At 37.1% G+C, this 18,542-nt stretch overlaps 1 long non-coding RNA gene across 5 annotated transcripts in view; it reads right to left on the reverse strand.

The window, feature by feature from the left end:
• Window positions 1–18,542, reverse strand: part of LOC125688616 (uncharacterized) — a 449,093-nt gene that overhangs the window by 366,273 nt on the left and 64,278 nt on the right. For all 5 annotated transcript variants that reach the window (XR_007374813.1, XR_007374812.1, XR_007374809.1 and 2 more), the window contains exon 2: window positions 15,160–15,329. This is a non-coding gene — a long non-coding RNA (uncharacterized LOC125688616). The remainder of the gene's footprint in view (window positions 1–15,159; window positions 15,330–18,542) is intronic.

Below are 18,542 nucleotides of genomic sequence, written 5' to 3' on the forward strand. Positions count from 1 at the left end.
TGCTTGGATGTGAAGAATGATTCTTCTCATGAGGAACATGTAAGAAGTATATTATATAGACAGGACATTGTGTATTTTCCAGAGTTCTGATAAAAAAAATAAATCCTTTAAAAAAATCATTCAGCCATTTCCTTACAAATGCTAGGTCTTAACATGAAAATACATAGAACGTGCTTTTGTAAAGAAAATAACAGCAAAACACACACGAAGAACACTTTCCTGTTTTTCATTAAATCTTGTTTCTCCACTGTTTGCATGAAGCAACCTCCCTGCCGCAATGAGTAGGATGATTTCATAAATTTAAAGATAAGGTGTCACAGGACAGTGAAAAAGCAAGCAGCCTATATATATGTAATCTGCTGTAATAATGTAATACGGAATATTTAAGTTATACTTCCAAGGAGATGCTACACAACAAATTCAGCATACTGGCTAAGTATCCATAAATAGCCTATACATAATTAAAAATTTAACTCCTTAATAGATTGTAAGTAAGTTACCTGACTACCTTTCTACCTACTCACATGTCCCCAAAATCACATGCTTGTAGTGCAAAAATATAAACTCGCTTTTTCCCTTCACAAGTATGGCTCCAACTCAATCTAACCCAAAATATCACAGATAAATTACTCTGGCAGAAACTTGACTTTTTTCTTTCCTAGACAAGCTAAATTATCCCCTACTGTAGCATAATTAAACTCCATAACTCAAAAATACACGTAGAATGATCTCAGCCCAGTAATTTTAACTTGCACGTTCTCAAGTCAATGACGCCTCTCAATCTTAAATATGCACTGACAGCCCCAACTCAATATTAACACCCTAATAATCACTTATTTGAACTCTTTGGAGTTCAACCAGCCTACTTGGGTTGTGGCAAAAAGTTTTTTCAAGATCAGATTTCAATCTCTGCCCCTCTATTCTATACATAAACATGAGACAACACATGCACACTTTTGATTATGCCTTCTTTGAAGGAGATCAACTATATTCCAAAAAATATAGAGTAGCATTATGCTGCAGTTTTACATTTAAAAAACGCAACCCTACATTAGGCTAATATTTCAGGGTTGATTCAGGATCCTTTTGCTCTCTGCAGACTACACATTTTCACCGTGAAATAATTTAACCCTTCATTCATTCCTGAGCCCTGTTTGCTCTCACTAACTACAATGCTAGCTGTCTCTAAGCCTCCCTTTTAGGGCAGACATAAAGAAGAAAATCTGAAAGCATGGCTCCATCCAGAATCCTGACAGCTGGATCAGGGTTTGGAGCTCACCTTTGAGCCCTACGCCTGAGTCAGTCTTCCAGAAGTTCCCAATAGTCACGTCCCTTCAAATAACTCATGAGTAACTGATGGCACACAACACAACACCTCACTGACATGCTACAAAAACACTTTTTTCTTAAGAGACAAAATGTTCTGTCATGCAGACTCTTAGAATTAAAAGTAATAATAGTTGTATCTTCAGGATTTACAAGCCTTGAAGGAATCCCAGCTTGAGTACCAAGCAGTAAACATAAATTGAGACTAATTACTCTAAGTTTGATCTCCAGTGTTTATGCAACAATCTGCCACTGGCTTTGTACACTTCCCCCACAGCTTTTATATGTTAACACAACACATACGCAATTTCACACTGAACTTCTGTAACTCTTTGGTGAAGTTTCCATTCTGGGACACTTTCAGAAGCTGAATTCTCTCAGGACAGAGAAACTGCTTTGAGTAGAAAATGTGACTTTCACTTGACTGTAATGTTTTTGCTGTGTGCATGTGTGCATTTGGATGCCAAGTTGAACCCTATTTAAGAGCACTAGCAAAACTCCCAAACATATCAGTGGGCTTAGCACCAGGCTCTAAATTCAAGTGACAGAACAGAAAGTCTAACTGAAAGACTGTACTTTAAAATAATTGCTCTGCATGGTTCCCTGTGATTTTAACAACTTTGCAGATTAATAATTTTTATTACTATGGGAATTTAGCTTCCTGCCGTTGGCAGTTGGTTTTGTATGGGCCTTCAACAGGAACTAACTGAACACATCAACCTACAGCACTCTCCCGTGTATTGTCCTGACAAAGCAGAGTTAAAAATAATTAGCTGAAAAGGAAAAAAAATACCTCCTTGAAGTAACTGCAAATGATAAGGAAAATGATAGTGTAGAGAAAGAAAAAAAAAATAATATCTTCACAATATAAAAATACAAGATGTTCTGACAGACCTTTGCCCTGAATCCTATATCTACAATAGCACAGACCCTATATCCATATTAGCAATTTAAGCAGTGCCAGAGACCACTTTCTTGCCCTCAGGCTACCTGCTTTGTCAGACCACACACATAAAATAAAATCTTTTAGACTCCAACACCCATCCTCTCCCATTACAATATCCAGCCTTTTACCAGGACTGTTTTGAATCAACAGCTACTCGGACCAAAAGCAGCCCTCCATCTACCACGCGCCAGTAACAGGACACAATCTATTCCCAGCACCATTGACATGGCAATGATGATTTGCTCTTAGATGTACCTAAGAAGCTATTCATACCAGTATAGAGAACAGCAACATACTATTCGAACTACAGGAAATACACTACAAAATGAAATACGCTAACAAATTGCTGATCAAAGTAAAAGGTTAAATAGTGATTTAGATCTCAGAAACTAATGTAACTTACTAACGTAATTTACTTTGTTATCAGTGTTAGCAGACATCAGAAGATGCAAGAAGTGTTTAAATATGTTGAAAAAATTATTTGTATCCCACAGTAAATAATCATTAACAATGGAGTGATTCTAAGATTTTAAGTGAGCCTGCAGAAATTCAGAGAACACATTGCACTCTAGCTACTAGTTTTCTATTCTTATTTTCTCAGCTTCTAATAATTGAGACCTCTTCTCAACAGCAGCTTACTGCATCCACAGTCCTGAAAGAATGGAGCCTCAGGAAAACAAGAGAAGTACCTCCTTCCCCCCCACTATTCCTCAGCAGCTCCCGTACGTCCCTCCTACTAGCAATAGGAGCTGTGTATTTCAGAAGCAGGAAAAAAGGCACAGGGGTGAAGTGATGCATCACTATTCTCACATCTGTGCTCTCCTAAGCTAAATTATTTGGCTCTGTAACTTAATGCAAAGTACATATTAGACTGTCCTCACACAATCAAATGAAAACTTCATAAAAGAAGCATTTCTAGTTTTCATATTTTCTTGCATGAAACAGAATTGAAACTTAAGAAAATGATTCTGGAATGCCCACTGTGGTAGGCAAGAAAAAACATTCTTAAGTCAATGACTGACACATTAGGAATAACATCCAGGAATAGCATCCATCCAAGAAGTGGAAAACAGATATAATTTTTAAGAAGTTTCGCATGTCATGCAAGCTTATGGGCCGGGTCTAAACAAAAAATGCTTTTATATCTATTATCAGAGTCAAGAAGTCTTTTAAACTTCAGTCTCATGACAGTAATCCATTTTAAGCTCAACTTTATACCGCTGCACTTCATGTTCATATCAAGAAATAGGGACTCATTCCGATATGAAAGACAAGACAAAATAGGAACTTCAAGTGTTCTGCTTAGTCAATAGGGTGGAAAGACGACAAATTTCCTTGTGTACAAACTTACTACACACTTCATATATAATGTCAGGATAGACACACATGTAGTCTTTGCAAATATAGATACAGATCTTAATTGTGCTTTTTGGACTGCTACAGCTTTAGACAGATTATAGTTCATAAATAAAGTAATTATCTAACGACTAGTCATAATTCTCTAATGGTATTTTCTTGATACATTTTCCATTTTGCCTGTACATCACCTTATGGATGGACACATATACACATTTTTACCTCCTTAGCGATAGTTTAAGTTCATACACTTTTTTTTCTTTGCATCTACGTTTTCATCTGTAGAATAAAGGACAATAGTAATGCCTCACTTTCTCAAGCCCTATGAGTTTATGAAAGGCTATATTCAAAACTAGGCACTGTAAATTCTTTTGGTTTTATCAGTTCATCATAGTTTACAGAGCAAGAGTGCCTGATTCTGTAGACTTTTACTGGTGTTTGCACTCCCAAGAAAAATTCATGGCAGCATATGAACAAAATCTGATCTGCCCCGATATACTGTAGTCCCCTTACAAGACTTTATCTGTAGAGTCCAGAGTGAGAACATCAACCTTCGTCTTCTGTGGATCTATGCTGTTCTTAAGCAGTAGCCTTGTGCATGCTGTACCTCAACATCTGATTCCCAGGCAGACTGTTTGCAGTGATGACTGGTAAGGAAGGACTTTATCAGTAATAATAACACCCATGTGCTTTTTACTGCTAATCCACCAGCCAAAATTAGCTTATTTTAGACAGTAGAGGTTAGAAATTTAGTATATTTAGTAAGTTATGATCTGCTTCTTATTCAGAATCAACTGTGCAAAATATAATGCAAACTCAAAAAAAAATAGAAAAAAGGTAAACTGATAACAGGGAACTCATTTAGAAAATTCATTTGAATTAAGTGTAGTATTTTGAAAGGGGAAAATAAGAGACTGAAGAGATTTCTTTTTTTTTTTTTTAAATCATTTGAAAGAATTAAGGATTTATAATATTTTAATGACTAGAGTGTGACAGAACAACATAATTTATACATACAATTTATATTTATAAATTATGTATTGTACTTATAAATTGTAAGTATATTATATTTATAAATTATATATTATATTTATATAATTTATACGTGCAATTTATATATATAACAAACTTTATGACATAAAATACTTCTGGATCCAATGCGGAAAGTAACAGTGCAGGTACCAAACACAACAGTGAGTTTTTTAGTCCCAGGTATCTCCACTGGGATATCAACTGTAATACTGCAGGAGTCCCTAGCATAAATATAATCAGAAAAATATCAACTGGTAAGGACAGGCATATGAAGGCTTCACTTTGTGTAATATCAAGAATACAGTGGAAAATAATGATAGAGCAGATACTGAATGAATACTAATGAATCCTAATCAGTCATAGTATATCACTGCCCTACAAACTGGGTAGATGGCACTAAAAAATAACAAAGCCTTTTAATTTTGAACACGAGCTATTTGTGAGATTGGTAGGCCCGCAACTGTGACTCTACAATACTGAAAGTATCACCACACTGAGCAAAGCACAAAAGCTGCAATCATTTTGTTGATTTAAAAACAGAACGACAAGAGTACACATAACACACTACTATATCTCTGGCTTTAAACTTGAACTCAGCATAAATTATTTCAGGAATGCTTTGCAAAGTCCCTTTTTATATCTCTAGTGCAAAATCTACTTTGATTGCATGGTCCTGCAATAAGCCTGTTATATTTCACATTTTATCATTTTTGGAACCAGTACGCTACAACACAGCTTTATTATCATTCAGCCCACATCCCTCTCAAGGAGAAAAAAAAAAAAAGTATTCTGCATCACTTGTAGGAGCAGAGGGACAGACTAGAGTGGAAATCTCCCTTCACCGAGGGAAAGGTTTGCATCTCCATAGGAAAACAAAACCAAAAGTTGAAGACTGTGACTAAGTTAAGTTACTGCATATGGCATAGCAGTATTTCTTAGCTCAGTTGTCATCTTAAAGGCACCAAACGGTCAAAAGTAAAAGCTGTGAATCTTTGTAAAAGAGAGGATTAAAAAAAAGTTGGACACAAGTTAAGAAAGACTTCATCAAAATTAAATACAGTGATATGATTATAGAAGAACAGCACTCTGAGCAGCCACATGAAATCTATGATCTATGATTACAGATGCAGCAAGAGTCACAAAACAGGAACTTGAGATGACAAGCATACTTATTTCAAGAATAAATAATACAAAAAGTATCCAAAATACAAATTTAGATTCAAAAAATATAAATTTTGTGTAAGATAAAAGAAAAAATTCCCTTCAGAAAGTAATTTAAATGTGCATATATAAAGAGCAGAAACAGATCAGGTGAAAAAAGGCTGAAACATGGCTGTAATTGCTTCTTCACATTATTCTTCCCTTCACAGATATTGCCCCTAAAGCACTCTCAGAGATAGCTTTCATCCAGCTGAAGTTTCATATTTAAGGTAAGTGAAGAAAAGGTCTACATCATCTATCTTTCTATCGTGACCATCTCCGTCCTTCTGTGAATGGTGAAGACAGCTATGGCCAAGAAGGCAGTCAAGGTAAAAATACCTAGGATGTTGATACGTCAGCTCTAGCTTTCAGTTATACGTAGGGTGATAGAGTTGCAGACAAAAGCCTGGATATAGAAACATCTACTGCTATCTCTTTAATTTTCAGTATTAGAAAGTGTTCATAACTGAATCTTTGAGTAGCAATATGACAGTCACAGGAAAAGCAAGGATCCTAATGTTTCAGAATACAGACAAAAAAATGTCAGTTTACAACATGCATGATGCTCAGATAGACAGCTAAACACATACCTTGGGATCAGTCACAATTAAAAGATTGCTTTGAATAGGATAACTTAAAAGAAAGACCCGATGGTATCTTTGTGGATCTTCTACTTAGGTCAGGTTTCATTATTCTGGTGACTGCAAAGTACAGAATAGCAACTCAAAAATAATACAGGTATGTAGGCAGAGGAGGCAACGCAAGTGTTATCCTCCTGTATGCAAATGAAACAGTTCTGAGTGCGTACTAAGGTATTCTTTATCAGTGGTAGGCAGATATTCTTTATCAGTGCGTACTCCTTCTCAGTATTTAGTCAACATGCTCCACTTGTGAAGATGCCAGATGCCTACGATGCTAGTGAACTTCTAAGTTCACTAACCAAGAGGGCCCACAGTTATGAGTGCCAAAGGGACCTAGCAATAGCATCATTTATTCCACATGCTCCCAGATCAACTCAAAGCACTCTGCCTGTGCTGCTCAAACCACTAGGATACTTTCACAGTAATGACAGTCGTCTGCACATCAGTAATGAACAGCTTGTAAATTCAGCCTTGAGTGCTGCTCTGCCCCACATCTGCTTTTCCTTATCTCTGTGTTGATGTATCTCTGCCTTATTTACCCTCACCTTAAATGATCATATATTTACTTTGAGGGGCAGACCCCAAACAGCATATCATTCCTCAGACATGTAAGCAGCAAGTCACTCCTGAGATGGAAGCAACTGAAAGACCATAAAAAGACAAATAAAAATCTTTGCAAATCAAACATCAACGTGCATAAACAGCTTAAGGAGCTTAAAGAAAGCAGATGTCTTACAAAACTCGCCATATCTGTGATTCTGTGATTCTGTGTGTGATATCTCTCCCAAATGTTTAAGCTGGACCATATTATAATTATTTTTAAATTTCAATGACATTTCAAATTAGTTGAGGAAGTTAACTCAGCATAGGAGTAGTTCAACTTGTAGAATCCAACAGTCTTCATACTGTATCCTAATTTGCAGCCAGCATGTAAAACTAGCTTGCTTAGTGAAACCCAAAGAACATTTCTTTCCCTTCAAGGATGCAGTATCACTACAAAACCCTTAGGAAATTCAGTCTTATGCAATATTTAAAATTCACCTAGGCTGTAACAGATTACATTTGGTAAAACAAGGTTTTACCTTGGAATGTTCAACTCACATTTGAATCATTCTCCTGAAATCATTTCCTCCCAGGGACTATCAAGGTGAGTACAGGTTAGAGAATCACACTTGCTATTAATCAACAGAAGTACTCCTTGTCATGTGATGCTATCATGAGACATGAGTTAAGTCTTTAAAGCAATAACATACATTAGTCACAGCAATTTTGGGAAAGGCAGAAGGAAGACGTTTGACCTTGCTAACTCTGGAATGGACATTTAGCTGATGTAACTCTACAGGCTGAAATGGAATAGTCTCAGCTAGACAAACATGTCTTCTCTCCTTATAAGATTCTCCACAGCTGATGGAGCTATACTTTGTTTTCTCTTTGCAATCCAGCTCACATTTTCATTAATTTGTATTTTCTGGATATCAGCTGTTACAATCTTTGTCTTTCATAGATTAGGATTAATAATAGGTCATCAAAACATTACAAGATAAAGAATATTTTGTTGGACCTAAGCACCATCGCCTGTCTTTCAGACTAAGCACTTATTGAGTAAATGCCCTAAACTAGCATCTTAAGTTATTTACATGCTCAAGGGTAATTCATGCAGCTGTGCTACCCCCAGGAGGAAAAATAATGTTTTAAACAGACTAGACATCACAGGAAATGGTAGGTTCTGCTGTTCACTGTGCTTTACTTGCCATGCAGAAATTTCCAGAACAGCAAGAACAATACTATTTTTGACAGGAGGCAGCAGTGTGTTCACACAGCTAGAGGAAGAAACAGCCTTCTTCAAAACTCTCTCCTCCCTTTCTTTGCATATGTACATACTAGTGAGATATGACGAGGTATTTCTGGTCTTGTTAAATCCCTTTCTGCTGATGATGGATGAGCTACCATGGGACACATGGAAATTGATATCCTTCTCTAGACAAGGAAGTGGCAAGTCAGTATAGAGTTTGATTGAATAGAGCTGGATTCATATATGAGTAATGAAGTGCTTACTTTAAACTTGGTCTCTGTGTCACAGCTTTCAGCAATTAACTCAAATCTGCAGAGTATTTTGGAAGCCACCTTATTGTCTAGGAAGTTTGTGGGGAGAAAGCTTTTATATTTGCCTATAATAGTAACATTCTGTGAATAGGGTATGGAATTTGGATGAAGATGCTCACTTTTTCAGGATGTCTAGTTAGAATTGGCATAGGTGAATACCACTCATCTGTACTTTCAGTGGTCTATTTCAGCTTGAGGTTTGTATAGACAATAAACATTTGCTGTACTTGGTTGCAGTTACAGACATACCCTACTTGAAGTTTTTTCTCTTTCTACATATGCACAGTCATAGAATCATATAATCATTTGAGTTGGAAGGGATCTTTAACAGGTCATTTAGTTTAACTCCCCTGCAATGAACGGACAGCTCAATTAGGTTGCTCAGTTTCCTCTGCCTGAACTTGAGCATGTCCAGGGACAGGGCAACCACTACCTTTCTGGGCAACCCATTTCAGTGTCTCACCACACCCTCCCTGTAAAAAATAAAAATTAAAAAACCATGACACTTTCTTCCTTATATCCAATCTAAATCCCCCCTTTTTCACTTGAAACCATTTTCACCTGTCCTATTCACCACAGACTCTGCTGAAGAACATGTCTCCTTTCTTGTAGTTCTCCTTTAGATAATAAAATCACCACTGCCAGGTCTTCCTGGAGCCTTCTCTTCTCCAGGTTGAACAGCCCCATCTCTCTCAGCCTGTCCTCACAAGAACGTTCCAACCCTTGAATCACAATAAACATACCATTGTGAAAACTATGTGACTCTTTAAGAGTTACGATAAATTTCACAAGTCAAACATTTTTCAATGTGTCACTTCACTCTGATTTCTCTCCACCAGCATTAAATCCAATGTGGCCCAGGAATTCGCAGTGAACAGCCACTTCAAAATTATTATTTGTTCCATATGTGGAATAGCATCTTCGAGGCATCATTAATACAGACGGAAACAAAGGTCATACAGATTCTAAATCCTGGCACAGGGGAGAGGAAAACACAGTTCTGCATGCTTTTATAACAAAAGATTTATATTTGATACTTGTATATACTTGTAGATACACAGACACCAAAATTCATACTTACATATATAAATAAATATAACAGATTTGAGAATAATACCAGTTTTCTTCATTCACAGCACATTAAGAAGATCAGTATAAAAAATGATGCTTCTGATTTCAGATTTGCTACATTAGGCCTATGAAAAATTTAGTATTACAACCTCCAGAAGAGCTATATAGTGATAAAGCAAGTGCAGAAGTTGTTCTTTTACAATCATCAGCAAACATAAGTCTAAGTAGAGTTGTTCAGAGGGCAGCGGAGTAGTTCAGAAAACACCATCTAAGCCAGCTCCTTGGCAGACAACATTATTTACTGAGCTGTTTTGTTGCGAAGCTACAACTTACAGTAAAAGCACAGTCAGAACAAAGGTGTGCCACTTCTTAATTTCCCCTTAGCACAAACAAAAGCAGAACATATTCATTCTTAAACACAGCACTGCAAGAAAAGAAAAAAAAAAAAAGGCTATATTGCACCACTTAACATCTCCAAGGATGAGGGTTTTTCTTAGGTCTTTAAACAAATGCATAAAATCACAAAAATGTCTGTTTCTACATTAACACATTTTGAGTTTTGCCATTGATACCTTCTGTCTTTGCTGTTCACAGGATGGAGTTCAAATTGAGCTAGAAAGCACAAAATCATCTCACCCTCTATTCATAAACCTACATTTGCTTGGACCCGTTATAAGAAATAGTATGAGAAATTCATTAGTTTGACAAACACTAATTGAAATGGTTAGTCAGCACTGAATTATACTCAGTTACATAAATGGTATCCTATCCTTTATGTAAGATAATTTATATGCTTTGTGGTTCTAGATTTTAAAATATTATGTAGTTGACTAAGATGATCAGGGGGCTGGAGCACCTCCCCTATGAGGACAGGCTGAGGGAGTTGGGCTTGTTCAGCCTGGAGAAGAGAAGGCTGTGGGGTGACCTCATTGCAGCCTATCAATACCTGAAGGGAACCTACACCCAGGAGGGGAGTAAACTCTTCAAAAGGGCTGACAACAGCAGGACTAGGGGAAATGGTTTTAAGTTGAAGGAGGGAAGATTTAGGTTAGATGTTAGGGGGAAGTTCTTTACAAGGAGAGTGGTTAGGCCCTGGAACGGGCTGCCCAGGGAGGTTGTGGATGCCCCGTCCTTGGACGTGTTTAAGGCCAGGCTGGACGGGGTCCTGGGCAACCCGATCTGAATGTGTATGTTTGGTGGCCCTGCTAGGCAGGGGGGTTGGAACTACATGATCCTTGGGGTCCCTTCCAACCCGGGTGATTCTGTGATTCTGTGATCTGTGACTATACACCACTTGAAAACGTGTATCAGAAGTATTTAGCAAAAAAACATCTTCACCTGCATGCACAAAACACAAAGATAAAAGCAAGGAGAAAGCTCTTCCTTCTTTCCCCATCGAAGTCAAGCAGAGAGCCATCTCAGAGCAGAAATGTAGCCCAGGCACTCCCCACAGAATAGACATCAGCTGTTTCACATCATGCTGTCCCCCAGCCCTTCCCTGTCCTGCAGTCTCTGCAGGGTGATTTGGCCAACTCCAAGAATCAGTTTCAAAGCCTACTGTTAACCTGTCATGCACAGAGGTCACTTAAATGAAAAAGCTCTTTCTAAATCCTTTGAAGTTACTAATAGACATTTTTGTAAGTTCTTCTGTGCTTTCTGTATGAAAATAAAACAAGGTGGACTTCTTACTTTACCTAGTCACAGTTTTGGAAGAAAAAATTCAAGTATCACACCTATTTTATGCTTATGACTTTTCTGCAATTTTTGTTGCTTTTTTTTTTCCTGTTTTGTTTGCTTGTTTTTTGTTTTTTTTTTTAATTTATAATAGGAATTTTCACAGAAGCCTAAGGAAGCAGCTTCTCTGGAGCCATTCTATGAAGTCAGAAAATCCCAAATACAGAAAACCGGACACACTGATACGTTTGACTTCTGTACAAAGGATTGCTATATATCCTGTGCAGTTTAGCTTGGTGACAGGATTTTCACAATACCAGTTCTGTACTGAAAACTCTCCTTTTCAAAACAGAAATCTTAAATATACCAAGTAAGGTTCATTCTCTAGGAAAACGCAGTTCCACACTATATTTATCTCTTGGCACCTCATAAACATAATGAAAGGAGATAAAAGAACATAAAATGGAAAACATGATAAAACAACCCTGGAACACTCAAGGATATATTTATTTATTTGAAGGCAACACCCTTGCTGACGCTTCAGGAATTTCTGACAATACAGTAATTTACTGACATCAAAGCAATTTCTTACTATGACTTTTCATCCAACCGCTGTGGACTACAGTTACCACAAAACTGTTTTCTACTCATTGCATATTACTTCATGGTAATTACTATGATAATTATACAAAGAATTTACATGTATCAACTGCCTTTCACGAAATTTCATGTTTTTACTACTACAGTTCTCTAGCACTTCACATGCGTATACAACACACACACACATACACACCAGTGTTAAAAATCCTCTCTCCTTCCCTTCTTCATAAACAGTAACTTGTCAACAAGCTTTTGTTTCGAAAGTTAGGAACAGCAAAGCTAGAAAATAAATATACAGCTTATTTTACACTAACTTCACGGAAAAGGTAGCTTACAACATGGCTGGAGGACCTGGAATCAATTTGTCACTGCGCTATTTGAAAGCTACTCCCTCCCCCACTTCCCTCCAGAAGGCTTGGGGTGGGCAGACAAGGGGAGGGAGCTAATTGAAAGCAGGTCAACTCTGCCTGTGAGAAGTCAAATGGCAGAAACTATTTGCCTAGCTCACTTGAATGGGAGCAAAACCTAATCCACAGATGATATTACTGAGGACTCAAGGCCTTACTACACAGCACCATGCAGAGTGCCAAAATCCTGAAAGGTGACCCTGTATTCCTAGGAGATACAGTTCAATAACTAGATTGCATTTTTAAACAAGATAGACTCTTATATTCTTTGTTTACAAAAAATAATATCATTTATGAAATCTGAAGCAAATTAAGCTTCTACGTAGCATATACCTTCAGATAAGTATAGCCTTATAAACAAGAGAAGGAAATTAGATTGTTTTTTCACTACCATTAATGTTTATTAATGCATTTACATTAACAGGCAATTATGCTCTTGAGAAAGCACAGATATTTATGCTTTACGACTGGAAATCAGTTATTTATTATGTACCTGCAGCTGCTGCCAAGCAAAGCTTATCAGTAAAGGAGTTCAACTCCTGATTTCAGTTATAGCATGATTCATTAAGACATGTAGAAAGCATGTTGCACATCAACTAATTCCTGCCTTTAAGGTACAGTATGGTAATTAAGTGCTGACGCTTGCTGGAATTTCCAGTGGAAACTCATGCAGTTACTCCCTGGCAAACCCACAGATGTTTCTGGCTCCACGTTTTCAGAGAAGTTCAGTATGAATTCCAAGGAATGGATTTGACAGGAACAGAATCCTCCTCACTGCAGCATGTTTTTGATGATGTTCATGAGCCAGTATCCATGCTCAGAATCCCTTCATTCTATAATAAAAATTCTAATTATGCATCACGTCCTAGAGTTCCAGTCACAGTTAAGCCTTCCCAAAAAGGTATAGAAAAATCCGTTCTGCACTTGCGTTCCATTGCAATAGCAGAATTTGCAGAAACTTGTGAAGATTCAGAAGCTTATGTTGGTAATAGAATTTTCAAAATCCCTAAGCATTGTTTGTCCAAATGAATTAGAAATTAAGAAACTTTTGAAAAATAACTTCCTTTCCATTTCAAGTCTGTGGTATTCAGTAAACAAACTGCAAACTCTCCTAAAAGTCTGCCATTCACACCCGGGGTTCTACCCATCTCTGTTTTGCAGTAGCAATTGCTCTAGCTTGAAGAGCATTTGCAGTAACTTGAATTTCCAACCTTTCTGTTGGAAACTGTAACAAGAGCTGGAGGTTACTTACCTGCATAACCCATTTTCAAGTGCTAACATTGGACCTACAGTGAACCATTTCCCTAATCGCTGTGTCCTTATTCCTAGGCAGGTCACAACATAGGTCGGCACAAAGTGAAAATTGAAGAAGGAATCCTTGGCTAGACTATAGTATGAGCATTAATTTTCCTTCAGTCATACCTTCTTTTGGTAGCAACAAAATGTCTTCCCTGTACATAATATGTAAAATTTCTGTACTTTTTTTTTTTTTTTTGCTGTAGCCAAGTGAAGAACAGTTTCTTTACAGATGTTACCAGTGTAGTTTTCCCATCTTCTATAAACACTCTTTTTTGTGGACAATTATTCCTTTGGGATTTCATGACAAAACACATGCAAGAAAGCAGTATGGTGATTACACATGTAATCACTGAAAATAGATTGAAATATTCATTTCCTAGACTCAGAGACTGAAACTCCACAAGATGCAGTTTGCTTTCTCTTTCAGAAGTATAATGAAAAAGACAACTTTCCAAAGGAAGTAAAAACTTCATATAAAAAAACTGATCAAAACTGATTTTCTATAAAAAATGTTAGTAGTGAAAGCTTTCAACATATCTGAACCTTTCTTGGACGCTGAATATAAATAGAATGCTGTGGCATTTACAAGAAAAATAAATGAGAGACAGACTTGTTATCAAAACCTCAACATTTTCCATTCATATGTTTTTAATTCAGGCATACCAGCAAGTAAAGAGAGAGAATAACACGGAAGAGGAGAAAAATTGATTACTAATGGCATATGGATCAGCTAACAACCAGGACAAAAACAGTTTAAACTAAATTAGATGGGATAAGTAGTAAGCTAAGTACTTGTTTGTACATGAATGTTTTTACCCTCATGAAAATAGGACACATGAACTAAATTAAAGAATGTTTCTATTTAAGAGCTCTTATTCGCATTCAGACTAAAGCATTTTATTCCACTGTAAATATTTAATGAATTCCCAAATGCAGTGACAGAGATTGCAAACATAGTATCTTGAAGAATATAGCCTTAAATAATCAGACGAAATTTTGGAAGTCAGAAGCTGCTTTAACATGAGTATTTCAGCTAGATGTTTTCTGTGAAAACTGTTTTAGAGGAAGACTGGAAAACATGACCAAAAATAAAAGAATAATCCTCTGAAGAAATTCAGGTCTGCTGCTCTATTACAAAAGCACATAAACTATTTCATTTTATTCACCATCCCTACTTCAGCTGCAAAATAACATTAGTGCCAGTACAACTTTTTAGGACAGCCCGAGTGTTGGATTTAGCTCTTCCCACATCCTGACCAGGGCAGACTGGAGGCAAACTGTCAGTTCTGGCTAAAAAGCAGGGGACCAATGACAACAAATTAAATCCATTTCTAGAAAAGCAGAACGTACAGTTTTGTGTTACACATGAAGTTATTTTCCTCTGCCCTGACACTTAGCAGAAAGCAGACTATTGTCTGATAAATCAAGATATTGGGACAGGATAGTCAGAATAAAATTTACATACATAGTTACTGCTATATGCAGAACATTATAGGAAGCTCACCGTACTGGGTTGGATTTGACCATCCAAATGTCCTTGGCTGCTTAGTACTCTTTCCAGAGCCAAACCAGGGGCATTCTTGGCTTCAGATAAATTTACTAGTCCAGCACATCCCAGTCTTCAGTTCTCTTGACACTGAGTTTTCTTTGTAAACCAAGTGGAAAACAGGATATCTGCAAATTAAAACAAAACAAAAACACAGCATGTTACTACGAGCTTGCAGTACATGTGTCATTTCACAGAGGACATAATCCAACATGTTTACCTATTTTTCAAATTTAGGGAAGAAGCCAATTATCTTTCTTGGTCAACATAGAATATTACTGCTTGCATGCACAAATTGATTTTAATCTCTGTGAACTTGTTTTATAAGGATTGAATTGGAATTACTTTGGAAAGTTTCCAGGAGATATTTCTTAAAATGTTACCACGTATGCACAAAGCAGTCTCAGAAAGCACAGGAAGAAGAGAATGCATGATAAAAGCAAGGGAATTTTCTGCAGCTACGGCAGTGAAATATTGGATCTCTTGAAGGACAAATACTTCAGATAAAATACACAAATTCTACATGCAGATGTCCTAGAAGCAAGTACTGCCATGTTTCTTATCACCTTTAATGTAACTGTGATTTAAGTACACTATGCATTAGGTAATTTCTTAACATTCATTCCTACCAACAGATCAGCATATAGTTAGAAGTTTAGCAAATAGTGAACAAAAAGTAAAAATAGATGTAAGAACTTCAGAAAGATGACAAGTTTTCCCATTGCATAAGTTGCTCTGAAAGTAATGCCTCATTTATTTCTATGAAAATTACAACAGATACAAAGAGCACAATAACACTATCTGATAGAGCCTTTCTGCCATCGTCGTGGAGAAATAGCTGCCACCCCACTAGTGATGACACCACACCACGTTAAGGTATATAGCAAATCTTGTTGTCTGGTATAACCAGAAACCGCTGCATCGGGCTCCATTCAATAGAGCAAATTCCTGCCTAAAACCCAGCATCTTTGAACACAGTTACCACCACCAGCTTTGTGTTTTCACCAGGGATGAACACAAGCCAGTGTGCTGTGCTTGCAACACTCAGCACCAGCAGAGTTAACTCACTCCTTCCAAAACCAATTGTGACTGCAAAGGCTCCTAGAACAGCTCTCCATCATATGCATGCACTATTTGTGTTTTTCCCCTTCATTCATCTATTCATATATGCACAGATCTGTCTTCTTTGTTTTCTGCAACTATCCCACTTTCCCATGACATTCTGACCTCCACAGCCTCTGCCTCCCACTCCTCTCGTCTCCCTTAGCAAAGCGGTTTGAACCTTGGAGGCACAAATTATTCCAAATACAGTCACAGCACCTCACCCCACAGAAAGTTTCCAAACATGCAATTGCTTTGATTCCCCCTTTCCAAAAAAAGATCCAGTAGAGCTAACAAAGTCAACAGAGGACTATGATGGCACAGCACAACCTACACACAGCAAACGATTACAGATTTGTGCTTTCTACTCTAGTCTAAGAAAGTTCTCATAAAGGTGATATCGATAGCACAGTCAAAATTAATAGGAGCTTGTTATTCACCTTGTTATCCCTCATGATATTTACTGAATAGCAATCAAAATCAGCAGTGGCTAGGTTTAACCTACCCAGGACATGAACACTTTGCTGCAGAGTATCTTAGTCACAACAGGGTAAATGAACTATGCTGTGATGGATCCGACCCTGCTGTCTGAGTAAGGATCAGACAATAATATTTAACTTGCCCTTACTGGTTTTATTCTATGCCTCTAACCATTGTTTAGCTAAGCACAAAGGTATCTAGTCTACCAACATTATTTTTTGCATTTTAAAATCCAATTCATGGAATCCATTACTGCATTTTGTATCCCTGGAAGTCCAGTTTCAAAAATAAATCAAGTCTGCTGGATTTTTCCCACCTCCAAAGAGCTGTGCTTACCTGTCAGCTTGTATACTTTTCTATGTCACTGCCACTTTACAGGAAAAAGGAAAGACTGCATCTTGGCAATTGAAACTGCCAAGATAAGCCTAGCAGTCCTGCAGTTTTCTAAAAAGAGAGGTTTTGAAGCTAAAATAGTGGAGTATTTTCAAAATTTTTAGGGGCAAAATTCTAGTTAAAAATAAAAGCAAAAAAAAATTTCTTTGCTGGAATATCAAGGGATTAATCTGCAGTGTTGATAACGAGGTGGTCTACTGAGGTATAGCAATTTTTTTTCTGGTGTTGTACAGTATGTCACATGAACATAACTGAAAGGAACTACGATTTATGAATTCATGAAGCTTTCTGCAGGCTAAAAAAGGAGGCACGTAGACCACCCTTTGGTACATAACTGGCAGAATCAAAAATCAAGGTATTCTATTTCCCGGAGACCATATTCAAGATTAAGAATAGTATTAATTGGGCCACAAAATACAACTCGCTGTATTAAATCCATACAAACATATGTTAAAAACATACTGCTATGTCACAAAACATAAGCCATGATGAAAATGGCAACTTGTTTTAAACACTTCTCACTAATTTCATGAAATTTCATGAAATACAACTGGATCCAAAAATCACAAATACAAGAATGCTCTTCACTTTTTCCTTCATCATCTGAAGTGTTCTTTCATACCTAGTTTCTTATGCTGCAAAGCACAGCACTCCAACCTACAAAAAGACATCAAATGAACTACAGGTACTAACAACTTCTCTCTCATGTATGTATAGAACTCCTATACTATTTCTATACCGGTTGTTCCAATCAACTCTGTCCTTCATTAAGCAAAGCATACAACTCAAAAATATATTTTGGAATAAACTCACAGAATCTTCTGAGAAAGACCCTAAGATGGCTTACAAAAAGGTTCCTAAGAGGTATCTCACACATAACAAATCATTTGAGTTCAAGTCTTATTCAGAACACAGGCACAGCACTAGCATTTAAAAACCACCAAGAAGATGACCAAAATCAGTTCCTGGTCTGCCAATAGCTATGGCAACATTTTCACATTGGAACTGCCATGTTTGACAATAGTTTATCCTCTTTTTTTGAACAAGGTTGGCAAAGTATTTCTAGTATACCGCTGATCTTGGCAGTAGAGCACTGCTCACAAACACAGTTATCAAGCAGGGTTTGTACAACCATGCCTAAATCAGTTTGTGTTCCCAAAAACTCACACGCACAGAATACAAATTTCCAAACATAGCTTCTACTGTACAAATGTTTTTAACTTCAGAAGTTAGAATTTTAAAAATCCATTACACTTGTTTGCAAATGGTATTGGCTGACAAATGGTATCTGTACAACCGATATACGCTAACAGGAAATTACTTCTACATGTGTTTGGCAAGCTGTTAGTGGTGTTAAAATGAGACTC

This window comes from Lagopus muta, chromosome 2 (genome assembly GCF_023343835.1).
Source record: "Lagopus muta isolate bLagMut1 chromosome 2, bLagMut1 primary, whole genome shotgun sequence".
NCBI lineage: Eukaryota > Metazoa > Chordata > Aves > Galliformes > Phasianidae > Lagopus > Lagopus muta.